The sequence below is a fragment of the Dermacentor andersoni genome, chromosome 9 (genome assembly GCF_023375885.2).
Source record: "Dermacentor andersoni chromosome 9, qqDerAnde1_hic_scaffold, whole genome shotgun sequence".
NCBI classification, from domain to species: Eukaryota; Metazoa; Arthropoda; class Arachnida; order Ixodida; family Ixodidae; genus Dermacentor; species Dermacentor andersoni.
Genome location: NC_092822.1, coordinates 60912989 through 60926906, shown reverse-complemented (window position 1 = coordinate 60926906; position 13918 = coordinate 60912989). Strand labels below are relative to the sequence as shown.

The 13918-nt window shown below is 44.3% G+C and overlaps 1 long non-coding RNA gene across 1 annotated transcript in view; it reads right to left on the bottom strand.

Moving 5' to 3' along the window:
* Positions 1-13918, bottom strand: part of LOC140213090 (uncharacterized) — a 269839-nt gene that overhangs the window by 231930 nt on the left and 23991 nt on the right. The window contains exon 2 of the long non-coding RNA XR_011889995.1: positions 9934-10023. This is a non-coding gene — a long non-coding RNA (uncharacterized lncRNA). The remainder of the gene's footprint in view (positions 1-9933; positions 10024-13918) is intronic.

The window sequence follows — 13918 nt, the reverse complement described above, 5'->3', positions numbered from 1 at the left end:
ATAATGACAGCGTTGAAGTAAGGGGGAAAACTAGAGGACGCTTAAGCTTCACCTTCAAGAGTTGAACGCGATAGCGTTATCGCACCCCGTTCGCACCGCCCATTCATTCGCTCTGCACGCTCTTGAGTCACACAAAGACATAGTTTTCATATACAACACTTCTAAGTCCACAGCACAACTTTTTTCTAATTATTTGTTCCAGGAGCACCACGCAGACGCATGACTCCTCGCCAGGAGCCCGGCACACATCGCCGGGGACGCTTTCCCACTAGACGCGCTACGGCGCAGCGATCACGTGAGAGGCGTCCCGCATCGCACGCTGCACCTAGGAATTGCGCTGTGAGCGGAGAGAGGAGCCGCATCGCCTAAACACGAAGGTTCGAGTGACGCACGCTAGACGTTGGAAGGGAAGAGAAGGGAAGAGAGCGAGAAAACTTATTAAACGCAAGGGTATTGGGGCATCCTCGCACCGGTCTCCGCACGGCCTCAATCAAAGCTTGCATGCGCTCAAACGGGAGGAAGGGGAGAAGCGGGCGAGTGGCGCGCGAGTGGCGTCGGGGCAGCGCCGTACATCGCGAGGAGGAAGTCTTCTGTGTTTGCCGCAAGATGGCTCTGCGTGTGCGCCAAGCGCAGAAGAAATGTAGCGGAAACGTACTTCGCTACTCGTTTAACTGCGACTTTTGCAATTGACATGCTTATAATTACCGATATACACCGCAGTATAACTTTCTACGGCACGTTTCTAAGGCAACACCGCATTCACTAGAGGCGCTTTTGTCGCGCTTTGAACCAACGAACGCATGGCTGAGTGGTAGCTTTACCGTCTCACACTCCACAGACCCTGGTTCGATTGCCACCAAACCCATCTTGCAAGTTCTTTTTATTTATGAATTTCCTTCCGAGATATTTTTTCTCACGGCCAACGCCGCCGACGACACCGGCTTTTCTGCGACACGAGTTCCTTAACGCTATCGCGTTAAAACACCGCGAAGGGGACGCTGCATTTTATACTTGATTTGGACAAATGTGCAATGGCAGACACAACAGGCGGTAGAAAAACAAAATGGCTATAGGTTGGTTCTACCTGCTACCAGCTATTATTTAAAGGTGTGTTCACAGCATTCATTCATTTATTCATTCAATCTTTCATTCATTCATTCGGACGGACGGATGGAAGGACGGACGGAGGGACGTTGGCTTCGTCTGATTGTAGACGATGCTTGCAGGAATAGCCCATATTAGGAAGGGATCGTCAGTCCCTCCGTTCATCACACGCGAGGTTAAATAACCGCAGTAAGGTCAGAGAGAGCCACGCTAACTGTGGAGTAATTTCTTAAGTGTAGAACGTGTGTAAAAGAGCCTGATTACCAACGAATGAGCAACGCGAAAGAAAGTTCAACATTCGCTGAAAGAGCACACGTTTACGCAGTGTTCTCATCTCTTGCTCTTTCCCTTTCAAATTTTACTGAAAGTGAAATGGCAAAACAGACCCGGCATAGCATATGTAAAGGCCATGCGGACATTAAACGCCTGTACGAATTGTTCTGGAAAGTTACCACGCGTGCCACTTGTTAAGGACAGAGTATGGTAGCGAGTCCCAAATTTTGAAGAGTTTTCTAATCAGGAAGGCCGACAAAATCCAGAATATTACTTTCACTTCATACACTGAATTGTTGCTGATTTTGCTGCAAATAAAAAGAAATCACCGCCAAGCAGTGCAGGCCGTCAATGTATTCTTTTACTATTTAGTAAAAGTGTGCGCCGTATGTTCTATTGCTGCAAAGGAAAAAGCGCGTTTCGTTCCAGTGACCCGACACTATCCGGAATGGCGAGAGGGTCCCACTAGGTTTTGAGTTTGTATATGCACATGTTTTGGTGAATACTAAGTATATATATATATATATATATATATATATATATATATATATTAAGAGTGCTATGCACGAAACGAAACTGTAGCTGTCTGTAGGCTCAATTGAAAATACCGCCAAAGTCTTAGTGCTACTTTCATCAGTAGACAAGTGGTCGAGAATCCACCAACGCGTTCCTTTTCGGCTCGCAAATCCCAAATGTTCAAGAGTTTTCCAATTATGAAGGCAGACAAAATCGCTAATATTACTTTCACTTGATTCACCGAGTCGTTGCTGACTTTGCTGCAAAGTCTGCGCACTCCGTACCTTACTTGCAAGCTGCGTGAACATAAAAAGTGCGCGTCTTATGTGAAGAACGAGAGCATTCAGGAAACGGTCTGATGGCAGATTTACCTACACTGTAGTTATGCAGTTACATGTGAATAAATCGCCCGTCATTCACCACTTAACATTATCGGAAAATTTAGTTGCCTCCTTTTCATGATATTTATTTTTTTAACTCAGCCTTTCATAGTGCACCAAAGCTGAAACCCATAAGAAGTGCTTGGCGACGCCGCCCCAGCGAAAGCGAATGAAGAAGTCCGTATAAAAACAACACTGGACAAAATAGCGGAGTGACAGTAACGCCACGATGTAAGCGCCCACAATTTTCGTGTCACATTTCTCGCTTCTTCGCATTAGGCTGATAGCAAACGCCGGCTTCCGTCGCTAGGCTGATAACTGCTTTTGGTCGTCTCAAGTGGCCGCAGCCACGCCAGCACACTCGTAACGAAAGCTCGAACTCGTATGCCGCACAGTTGCATCAAATAACAATAATAATAAAAGAAAACGTTGATGTTTCTCAGTTTCCAAGGGCACAAACTTCCAGGGAGAAAAAAATAAACGGCTTAGAATGCAATCGCTTTCGGCCACTCCAACCACTCTCCGTAGGAATGATGGCTGGTGGACTTGATTTGACTACAATTAAGACAAAGTAGACAACTCATGTGCCTAGTTGCTCGGGTAATGTTGGACGCATCTTTATTTTCTTTAATTTAATCTAAAGAAGGAAGTAGATAACTTTGTTATTTCAGCTTTTTTAACACTCAAAATGGTGGCCTATAATGTCCGTACTGTATGTTATTCGTGGGTCACGTGTTCAACTACAATATGAACACGGAGCACATGTTTGTGCCTCCTGTGCACCCCGTGCCATGAAGACGTTTCATACATTTCCGTTTTAATTCTATAGGTTATGTGTTTTGTGTTGTAATGTGTGTTGTGTACGTTGTGCGTCTGTGACGTGAACTGTCCGTGTCATTTCATTTCTCAACATTACCATGATATCTCTCTCTTTCTCTCCCTCTCCACTTCATGGCTATCGTGTTCACGATAGTTAATGAAGATTCTAAGGCCCAAGTGCAGAAACGGCAGATACCTAAAGATATAAAGATGTGCCAATATATAACTACAATATATTTACAGTAAAGTTGTAAATTTGTCTAAGCTAAGCACGAGGTCGTGGGATCAAATCCCGTCCACGGTACGCGCATATTGATTAGGGAAAAATCAAAAACGCCCTTGTACCGTGCATTGGGTGCCCGTTAAAGAACCCCAGGTCATCAAAATTAATCCCGAGGTCCCCCATTAAAAGGCGCCTCATAATCATATCATGGTTTTGGCACGTAAAACACCAGAATTTTATTTTTAAATTTGTATAAACAGCGTACACAGAGTAAATAGAAAAGTAAGCAAGGACGATGTACATGATTCAGCGAAGAATCTGTTATTGCGCTTTCCAAAAATATCTTGGTGAAGTTAATCGTTGTCTAGGCAGCATCCGTTTACAGCAGCGAAATATTTAATTTCAAAACGGTTCTCACTTAGCGAGGAATGTTCTATACATTAACTAGAACTTCGCACCACTCTTTAACCAAAATCCCGGAGCGAAACTTTGACACACGGATACATCGCCTCGACCACGTGACAAACAGCACATGTGGCAGATGTCGTCGTTAACATATATGTGATTATATCAACTTTCAGAATGAGAATCGTGTTTTACTAAGTACCTAAGGTGTCGTTTCAGACTGCTGTTCTGGTTTCTGAGGAGAGCTTACGAATCTAAAAGAATGCTCCGATCCAAGCCATTTAAATATATGACCACGTAATTGAACTAAAAGATAGGTGAGCCTAAACACTGCCATTAAATTATTGAAGTAAACAGTACCGACACCAAGCAAACCCAAAACAATATTACAAGCTAGTAGTACAATTTACAGGTGACTCGGCGAAACGAACAATCCAAAATTCGCTTACAGTACGCTGAACTTATAACCCTGTTTCCTCAACAAGAGACACAATCATTGATTGAGAAGAATAAAGCAATCTGAGAACTCGATTTATTGTGTCTCAGCCATACGACGAAACCGACAACGAAGCCAGAGAACGCATATGAAAGAAAAAATGTTTATGTTTAATGGGAGTGAAGAAACAATAAGGTGAAGCGAACTGAAAGTCCACGAAATGATAATCTGTCCCGCTAGTGGGAGCCGAACCCACACCCAATAATCATTAAGAGCATTGCATCAGGATGGCCAAAATACCCTGCGTGCTAAGCGCCATGAAGGCACGTGTCACTTTTATGAGAAAAAGTGAACTTAATCTAAAATTCTAATAAGAGTTTCTATATTTTCTTCCTTCATGCACATCCACTTTCTGTACCTTATCATCACCATTGTCAGCTTCTGCGTCTTCGTTTGTTCTCCTAATTCAATGTTGAGTAACTCTAGAACACAGTCGTTCGGGCAAACCTATCAGCAGTTCCCCTATATTCTCTCACTCTTTCTCCCGCTTCCTTTATTGACAGAACCTTCATCACCGCATTCAAACATCGTAAAAATAACCTTACATTGAAATACGAATACACAAAACGCCACACATATATGCCAATACGAAACATACCAACAACCTATACTATGTGTGCGTGTGTGCGCGCGTGCGCGTGCGTGTGCGTGTGCGTGTGTGTGTGTGTGTGTGTGTGTGTGTGTGTGTGTGTGTGTGTGTGTGTGTGTGTGTGTGTGTGTGTGTGTGTGTGTGTGTGTGTGTGTGTGTGTGTGTGTGTGTGTGTGTGTGTGTGTGTGTGTGTGTGGAGGGGAAGCACAGGGCAGCGCGAGGGATGAAAAGAGTAACAAGTAGGACGAAGTAGATGGGAAAACGATGCTGGCGGTAGCTCTATTGGGAATCGTAGCTCTATCGTATTCCACCTGCGACCATTTGTTTTTCATCGACTTTCATTTCCACTTCTTCGCCATTTCTTTAATTCAGTTATAAACTGCAGTTAGCTTGCCCTATGCCATCCTTGGTGTCATTGTTGGCTTCTTAACATATGACTTACGATATATGTATATATATATATATATCCTGCAATATAGATCACAAGCAGCGAATGCTTGTGATGTCAGAGAAATAACATTTTTTTTATAGAGAACAACAATAAACTACACCAGAACTTGGCACCGCTAACTCTCTAAATACACGGTAGCATACTTAGATTGCTACGTTTCGACAGCTGCGTGCGCGTGCGTTACGGGCGTCCTTAATCCAAGTGACGTTTCCATACACCTCGGATCGTTCGCAAGCTTGCGATTTCGTCCGCACTGCGACGCCCTCGTTCAACGCACCTCGAGTTTTCTGTTAGATGCCTCGAAAGCGGGTGCAGTCCGCCTATGCCGCTACAATGAAATTCGTAACTGATGGTGGTCGAACGTCCCTCCTCCACCACAGCAGCTCAATGCCCTAAACATACCGCCGCAACCACGCGCGTGCTTCTCTGACGCCAAAGTTGTTCTATGAAGCGCTAGGGTTGAGGATTGGGCGAGTTGGTATTGCATTCTAGAACTGGTACAGCGCAACATGCAACATACTTTGTATGTTGCGCTGTACTAGTTCTATGAAACGTCCGGCGCGCGAGCCAGTTTCGTGCATTCTTCCCTCGTGATGGCTACACTCCGTTTCATAATTTAGGTGCAGTGCTGTGAAGGCTAGAGATATTTTTTTAATGTGGCTGCGCTCGCGCTTAACAATACTTCGATGTCTTTAATGCGACAGCGTTAAGGGCCCCAAGTCGCAGTAAATTAGGCGTCGGCGTCCGGCGTCGGCGACCGGCGTCGAACGCACTGTGCGCGATATTTGCGGCATATAATCTATACGCCACTAAAGTTCTCCTTCTATCACTAAAGTTGGCTCGTATCTTGTACCGCAATATCTTTACAAAGATATTGCTTGGAATTTTGAGAATGATAGCCCTCAAATAAATGTCACGAAACAAAACACCCACAGCGCAAATGCCTTCTATGTTAAATCTTGGACTGAAACACTATAAGCGCGAAACAATAACAGAAGATCGGCCCACGCAAGAGGCCGCGTTTCTACCAGAAAGCTCGCCTTCGTGCATAGCGCTCGCCGACGGCGTTTCTCGGTAAACATTATGGTTACATAAGCAGCAGTTGCCGAGAAGCGTGAGAAACAGCCAAGGATCTTTGAATGCTATCGCGTTCCACTTTTAAAGGCGAACCTTAAGCGTCCTCCAAGTTCTTAACAATGTTTTGTGAAAATGTACTTATAAAGACGGACGTCGTTCGTCAGAATGGCTCCAACTTTACACTGTGGTTTAATATGATGATCACTGCACCATTCTTTTTCTTTTCTTTTTTGCAAAGAGAACCAACTTTGCTTGGTGCATGCTGTAGGAATGTTGTATTAGCTGCGCAGTTGTTAGAAGGTACCGGAAACGATAGCTTTGTCTGGGCACCTAAATACTCCGTCCGGGAGGCCTTAATACTATACAGTGCTTGCTGAGGAGTTTATATAGGGTGCTGTAAAGGCGATAAGGCCGAATCTAAGCCTCCCCATACCACCTCCAGTTTGCGATCCGCGATAAAGCTCTCTTCGCTGCCGTGTGCAAGCTGTAGACACTGCGTTTACCGTATTTACTGGCTTTTAAGCCCATACCTTTCTTTTTTTCGAACTGCCAAATAAAAAATTACGTCAGATTTAACACAAGTGTAGGAGCCTACACCAGCGAAGCTTTCTCAAAATGTTTCAATTATATCCCGTGTAAAGAGACAAACGATGCGTGAAATTTTATTTGATTTCTACCTATGCGCATGGAAGCATTCACGTTCTCACAATGAAAAAGTTTTTTTGTCACTTAGCTTCGCGGTAAAACTCATGCAGGTGATGGTGTTCTACGAAGCGCTGTGCAGCATACCCAATATGTCCCTCTCCGGCAAAACGCTTCAACTTGGCTTTTAGAATCCGTGACTCCGCCCTATATTAAACGTAAAAATATAGCACACTCACACACTGGATGTTTAAATATGATCAGCCTTACCCGTGCTCTGTCGGTGAAGCGTGATGGGGAATGGAGGGTGAAGAAAGCTTCTCTTCCTTCATATTAAGAAGCTAGGCTGACAGGAAAAAACAGTATGAGCATGGGATTGAAACATGTGATTCCTCCTCACTAATATATTTGCTCAATAATAGCCCACAATATTAGATTACGGCTAACCAACAAGTTGTCATGCTTTCATCCCTTTTGGCTCAGCACATCTTGCTCAGAACAGGCAGCCAGCATTCCTGCAGAGCTTTGCTGTGCAACGCTCTGTTACAGCCATCTATTCACAACCTTGAAACCGCACATACGGCCCCAGCTGGATATTGCCGTAAAAGAATGCCACGAAGCCCTACCCACAGAGGATCTGGAAGAAATAAACTGGCCCACGCCCAAGAGCAAGCACAGAGACTCACTTGGCCCGAAGCATTGAACTATGGCACTCAGAGTCTAGAAACGCGTTATAGGGTGAACAAAAGGGTCACATTTCGCCAACTTCGTTCTAGTCTCTGTTCTCTAAACCTTCCAGGGTCAGAAAAATTTTCCTCAGTAGAGCACGCTTTGACAAGCTGGACCGGCTAATTTCCGCCTGTCTCCTCGTTTTGCCCGTTAAATTCAGGGTACCGCGCATCACCCGCTATGCAGGCGCTGCAATGGCTATGCCAAATAACACGCTTACGTTATGCGGACGTGCCCCCAATCACAAACGTTCCTCGTTGCTTCTTTCTTGAGCACACCTTGCCGGCTTCGCCCCATATCCATCTCGAGCTGGCTCCCCTCTTGTCCTGCCTTCTGATTGAGTTTTCCAGGAAACCCGGTATATCATATCAAAACCATCCTGGACTCATAAAGCAGAGAGGCTAGGTATTAAACACATATGTTTATTATGTGTCTTGCCATGTGCTGTTTAAAAAATTGGGGCCCTAACTAAACTTTTGTTTCCACTGGTCAGCCATAATGCTGCTTTTCTTAACAAACTTCATTCAGCTTGATTGAGTGGTTGTGTCATGAGAGCACATATAATTGCTGCTTTTTACGTAAATGTTAATAAATAAATCGTAGTCGACTCTTTGTTAAGTGCTCCTTGTAAGGGAAAGCCACTGTTGCACAGCAGCAAATGACGGACAAAATAAATGATTTGGACAGCGGTTGCATGCGACTCGTGGCTGCACTGATATACATATATATATATATATATATATATATATATATATATATATATATATATATATATATATATATATATATATATATATATATATATATATATATATATATATATATGAGTCAACTGGTAGGGAAGGAAGCGGAGGAAAGAGGGAAAAGGCATACTTCGCGTCCAAACTCGGGAAATCAATTTGCGCCAGAAAGACTAGCATTGTGTCGAGAGAATACCCACCATACGCCTTCGAATCCATTGTTATTCTTTCGGAAGTTTTCATTTGGATTCACTGTAACTAACACTTTCCGGCACAGTTTCAACAGCTGCACACGAATTCGATGAACTGTTGTTCTCTGAAGACAACCCTGAACATTGCCTTATTCTTCTGTATATTAGTCGGCAAACTACCCTTTACGTTTTTCTCGTTTACCTCCTCAATCATTTGCTGCTCCTGTAGAATTACGTGCAAACAAATTCCCTGTTTTGCGGCTATCCACAACTCTGACGAAGGGTTCCAGCTTTATAACACTGTAACTAGAGACATATAGCACGTTATTGATGGATATCTGCATATTAAATAGCCTAGTTGACGAAGGAAGAAGAAGAAGAGAAGCAAGAAAAGGGAAGGCAATGGCGGCTCTGTGTTAAAGACTCGCCGTGTAGCAAGAATCTCTGCCTCGCAATGAAGCGCCTCATACAATATAATCTAGATATAGTATACAGTCATGTATTAATAAGGAGCTTCGTTACTTCGACCTTGCTGCCCTTAAGTGTGAGCACAACCAAGGCCTGTCTAATCCGAGTAAATGCGGTAGTTCTCACCTGCACGTATGTACGTTGCACACGCTGCCGCAACAGCAAGGAAATCCCAGTTAATCCGCAAGAAAAACAATACCCTCTATCAGGGCTTCTTCATCCCTCGCATTGCCTCTCCGTGTCGGTGTTTTTCCAGCAGAGGCCGCAACGCGGCATCATGGTAGCACCGTTATTGCTAACCTGATAGGTTCCCGCTATCCAATAAAACATGAGTTTGCAAGTAACGAAGCCGCTGTTGTAGCAATAATATTGAGCGGTGCTATCATCCGCTTAAAAACAACAGCACGTGACCACATCCTGGTATCTTACCTCCTCGCCCCTTGCGCTCAACACGTACATATTTGAGCGTCCATCACTTCTTTTTTACAGACATGGTGTAATAGGAGATGTTGGAGCCTCGAGTTTGCACCAGATATTTCTTATCGCTTGGCGAATAAAAAATTGTTATTACAAACTGTGGCGGAAAACACTGGATATAGTCAGACAGCATCAACACAAAGTTCTGCGCAGAAGCCCAGGAAGCCGAAGATAGTTATACAAAAACCCACAGAATAAAAACATGTACAGTTGCATAAATAAAGGCAAGTACTTGGAATTGTCCGAGAAACCGTACAGGAGTTCGCAGTTTTGCAGACGAGCGGATGAAAACGCAAGTGAACAACATACCATGCTACATAACTACTTAAAACCATTACCAATCTTAAACTTACCTGACAAATATTATCACCTTTTATCGGCAGCGCCTCCGTCCGACTGGAAAGTAAGCGAAATTATCCCGGTTCCCAGGAAAGGCCCGGCACCTGCAATTAAAAAAATACCGGCCCATATCGTAAGGCCGTCATTGGTTAAAAAGTAGTAGAGCACATAATTTATTCCCACACAGTAAATTCTTTATCAATTCAGCTTTATTTATCCTAAGGAGGATAGGCTAAAGAAAGCTCAATCGATTAGGGATTTACTGTATGGGAATAAAGGGGATAGTTTTCATAGGGACGTCTCTCGTAACACACAGCTGACCCTTTTCATCCATAACATCAGCTCCAGCCTATATATACTAACATCCCAGTTGATGTCCTGTTGTTCCTTGGCTTCGAAAAAGCACTTGTTGAAATCCCTCACAAAGGTCTCGTCTTCAAACATTCCTGTCTAACTTTAAGCCGTTTTGCTATTGACTGAATGAAAGTGCTCTTAACTAATCGACAGCAATTTCTTTTTGCTAGTGATAATTCATCTCTCCTATTTCCAGTTCTTTTGGGTGTATCACAGGGAACAGTACTCGATCCTCTTTTCTTGATTTATATAAATCACTCACCTTATTCCTTCCAATCCAAAATCCCCGTATTCGTGGACGACTGCGTTCTTTATTGTTCTAAACACGACAGTTCGCATCTATCCGTCTGAGTTAAACCATATCCAAACCTGGTGTGGAAAATGCGTAATGTGCTTAAACAATTAAAAATCCAGTCCTGTTTCTTTTTGTCGCCGGCAGCACTAGCAGTCGCAGAAGTATACAGTGAATAACTCTGACGTCCCTTGTCTCGAAGCTTTCAAGTATCTCGCACTAACCTGACGTATGATTTGTCTTGGTCATCTCATGTAGCACACGTAACGAATGAAGCTAATCGTCTTCTTGGCTACTTACGCCGTAACTTAAGGCTCGCCCCTCCATCTATTAAACTCATAACCGATTCAACTATAATTTGCCTAGTTTACACTACGCCTGTGCTATCCGGGACCCGAACAAATCTAGCCATATTAACATGATCGAGGCCGTTCAAAATTCTGCAGTTAGATTTGTTTGCTCAGATCATTCTTACTTCACCAGTGTTTCTGCTCTTAAATCCAGGGCTAACCTCATAACATCAGCCTTGCGGCATAAGGTTTCTCGCCGTTTTTATATCATAAGTTATATCTCACGTATCGTACCATTTCCCATATTGTTCCATCCAAACCGCCTTTTTCAACGCGTCAGTCACCACAAAGCCGTCTATCCCCCTTGAGCTCACACATCCGCCCTTAATAATTATTTATTGGTCCACACAGCAAGAGACTGGAACTGTGCCTATCGGCGCTCTGCACACTACTGACCCCAGCAAGTTCCATCATTTGAGCATTTAAGGTATTCCAAAAGATATACCTGTAGTATGGATACGTTTTCTCATAAATATTTTAGAGACAAGCGGGTTAATCTGCAACCCGGCTGTTGGTCATGGCCCATACACCAATAATTATCCTTTGTTTTCAACGTGTATGGCCATCGATCTAATAGCATTAAATCTGCTCTCGCTGCCGGCCTTGCAGTTTCGTGTCTCAGACACTAGAGAAAGAGGTGGAGAACATTTCCTTTATGCGATGTTACACGTGGAAGCGCTTCATTACTGCGGTTTAATGGACGCGTTTGTTGTGCATATCATGAAGCCACTTTTATCTCCGCAAGCGGAAACCTTTGACACTGCGGCTGGCTACCGAAGGAGACTGTATATACATAATGTTGTGCGCTATCGCTTTTGCATCTATGCGGATCCTTCACAAGGGGCGTCTCAAAGGGTTCACGTGTTAAATAAAAAGCAACTGTAATACTGAACGTAACTTCATAATTCAAACTGTTGCCCTCTGTAAATAAGCGCCCATTCTTGAACTTCGGAATGTTTTTATGCCAAAGGCTGCGAGAAAATCCCTGAAAATTAGATGTAGGATTATTTTTTGTGACATTCAATATGTGCGAACAAACCTATAGGTGGCGAACGATTAAGGCTTACGTTATACCTTGGGATAGGGCGGTCGTTAAGGAAGCCCTGTTTGGTTTTCCCGAATGTTGTAGGTAAAATGTCAACGTCCCTGTGCCAGTCAACGAGTACTTGCTCTTTCCAGCTAGTTAAAACATGGAATTAGTATGCGTTGGATTTCCTAAAGCTGACTTTGCTGTGGGCACAGCTACCTATGTAGATGATATTGCTCTGTGAATAAGCGGCTCTTCGCACCTTGGTCTGGGGCTTCGTGCAAGCTTGCAAAGAGCTATAAACACAACTTTGGAGCACTTATTGGGTGAAGTTGGCCTGTAGATATCACCTGCCAAGTCGGCTGCAATAGTATTTATTCCTAAACAAAGCGTTCGTCGAACAATGAGCCGACTGTAACTTGACGAGACGCCGATCAGCTGCGTGCGACAACATTGTTATTTGGGCTTAATTGTGAATGATCACATCTCTTGGCGTCCTGCCGTTAAATTGTACGAGGCGAATCGCCCACCCTCGTTAATTATGTGGCCACCTTGAATGCTAGAGGTACAGGCTGCGACCAAACAACGACTCTACACGTATACCAGTCATCTGTACTCTCAATCATGATGCCTGCGTTACCATTCCTAAATGTGTCGCTTAGTTGGAAGGCCAAAATGGAAACAGATCATCGCGTTACCCTCCATCTAATGGATGGATTACCTCGTGGGGAGTAATCCGCTGCATTAATCTGTGAAGCGCATCAGTTACCCCTGAGGCTGCAAACAGACCACACAGCTCTATATCATATTGAGCGTTGCTCCTCGATCGTCTGATTCACAGCCCGTTATCTCACATGGTAAAAATGGCAGCATTATATATGCACATTGCTGGCAGTTCGGATCATGCCGCTTCAGTTACGCCCCCGCCTCCGAAAGATATCACCAAACACGTATACATTCCCCATTTATCTCACTATCCCTGACATACACGAAGAGTCTCATCTGCCTATTGCGGCAATATTCCAATTGGCTCAGTCACACATGTTCAGAAAATTTCCAGGTTATCATCGAGTATTCGCAGATCCATCGGTACACAGCGATGGCCAAGGCGCCTTTGCAGCTTTTTTCTTCCCTTCGACTCAGGTACGACGTATGTTTCACATACCCCATGCAGTCTCATCAACAGCTGCAGAGCTAGTAGCGATTAATGCTGCACTGAAACACGTGCAACAATTTTACGGCGACGGTGTCTGCCGTAAAATTTTGTGCGAGCTTGATGGCGCTCGTCTGCAGATACGTGGCCACCTGCTCAAGCAGCATGCAAACCAACGCGCCGCAAATGGAACGTTCCCGCCCCGTGTCTGCGGTCGAGGCTTGCCTCGTTTGACGCTAGTGCACAACTATTCAAGCTAGGGGTTGGATAAGCGAACGTGTGAGAACGTTTATGCCGACAAGTACGTGTGGCCAGTCCGTCGTGTACGTCTTGCGGCTGCTGCGAGACACTTCAGCAGCTTACAACGGAGTGTCCCACTTTCATTGCGCAGCTCAATTCGTTAGTGAGGGACTACCATCACACTGGACTCCGGCGTACGACACTCGACGAACGTTTGTACCCCACTGGTTGTGCGTTTCGCCGCGATCAGGCTCATCGCGCAGCCCTTACTTTTTTAGAAGTAACCAAGTTAGTTTCGCATTTGTGGGTCATTTCTATTTTCAAATGACGAGAACTCGGACCCTATTTCTTCGACACGTATTTTAACATTCTATAGTAACGTGACCTGCAGTGACCGGCCCTACTGTGCGTGACTTGTACTGTGTGTGTTATGCTTTGACATTCTTTGACATTGGTCACCTTGCCCTTTCTTTCATCGTTCTTTCCTCTTTCCTCCCATCCTTCCTATCTGCCATTTCTATGTTTCTGTCTCCTCCCTTCTGAAGAGTAAGCCGTCGTTGAGCCGATTCCGGTGGCCAGTTGC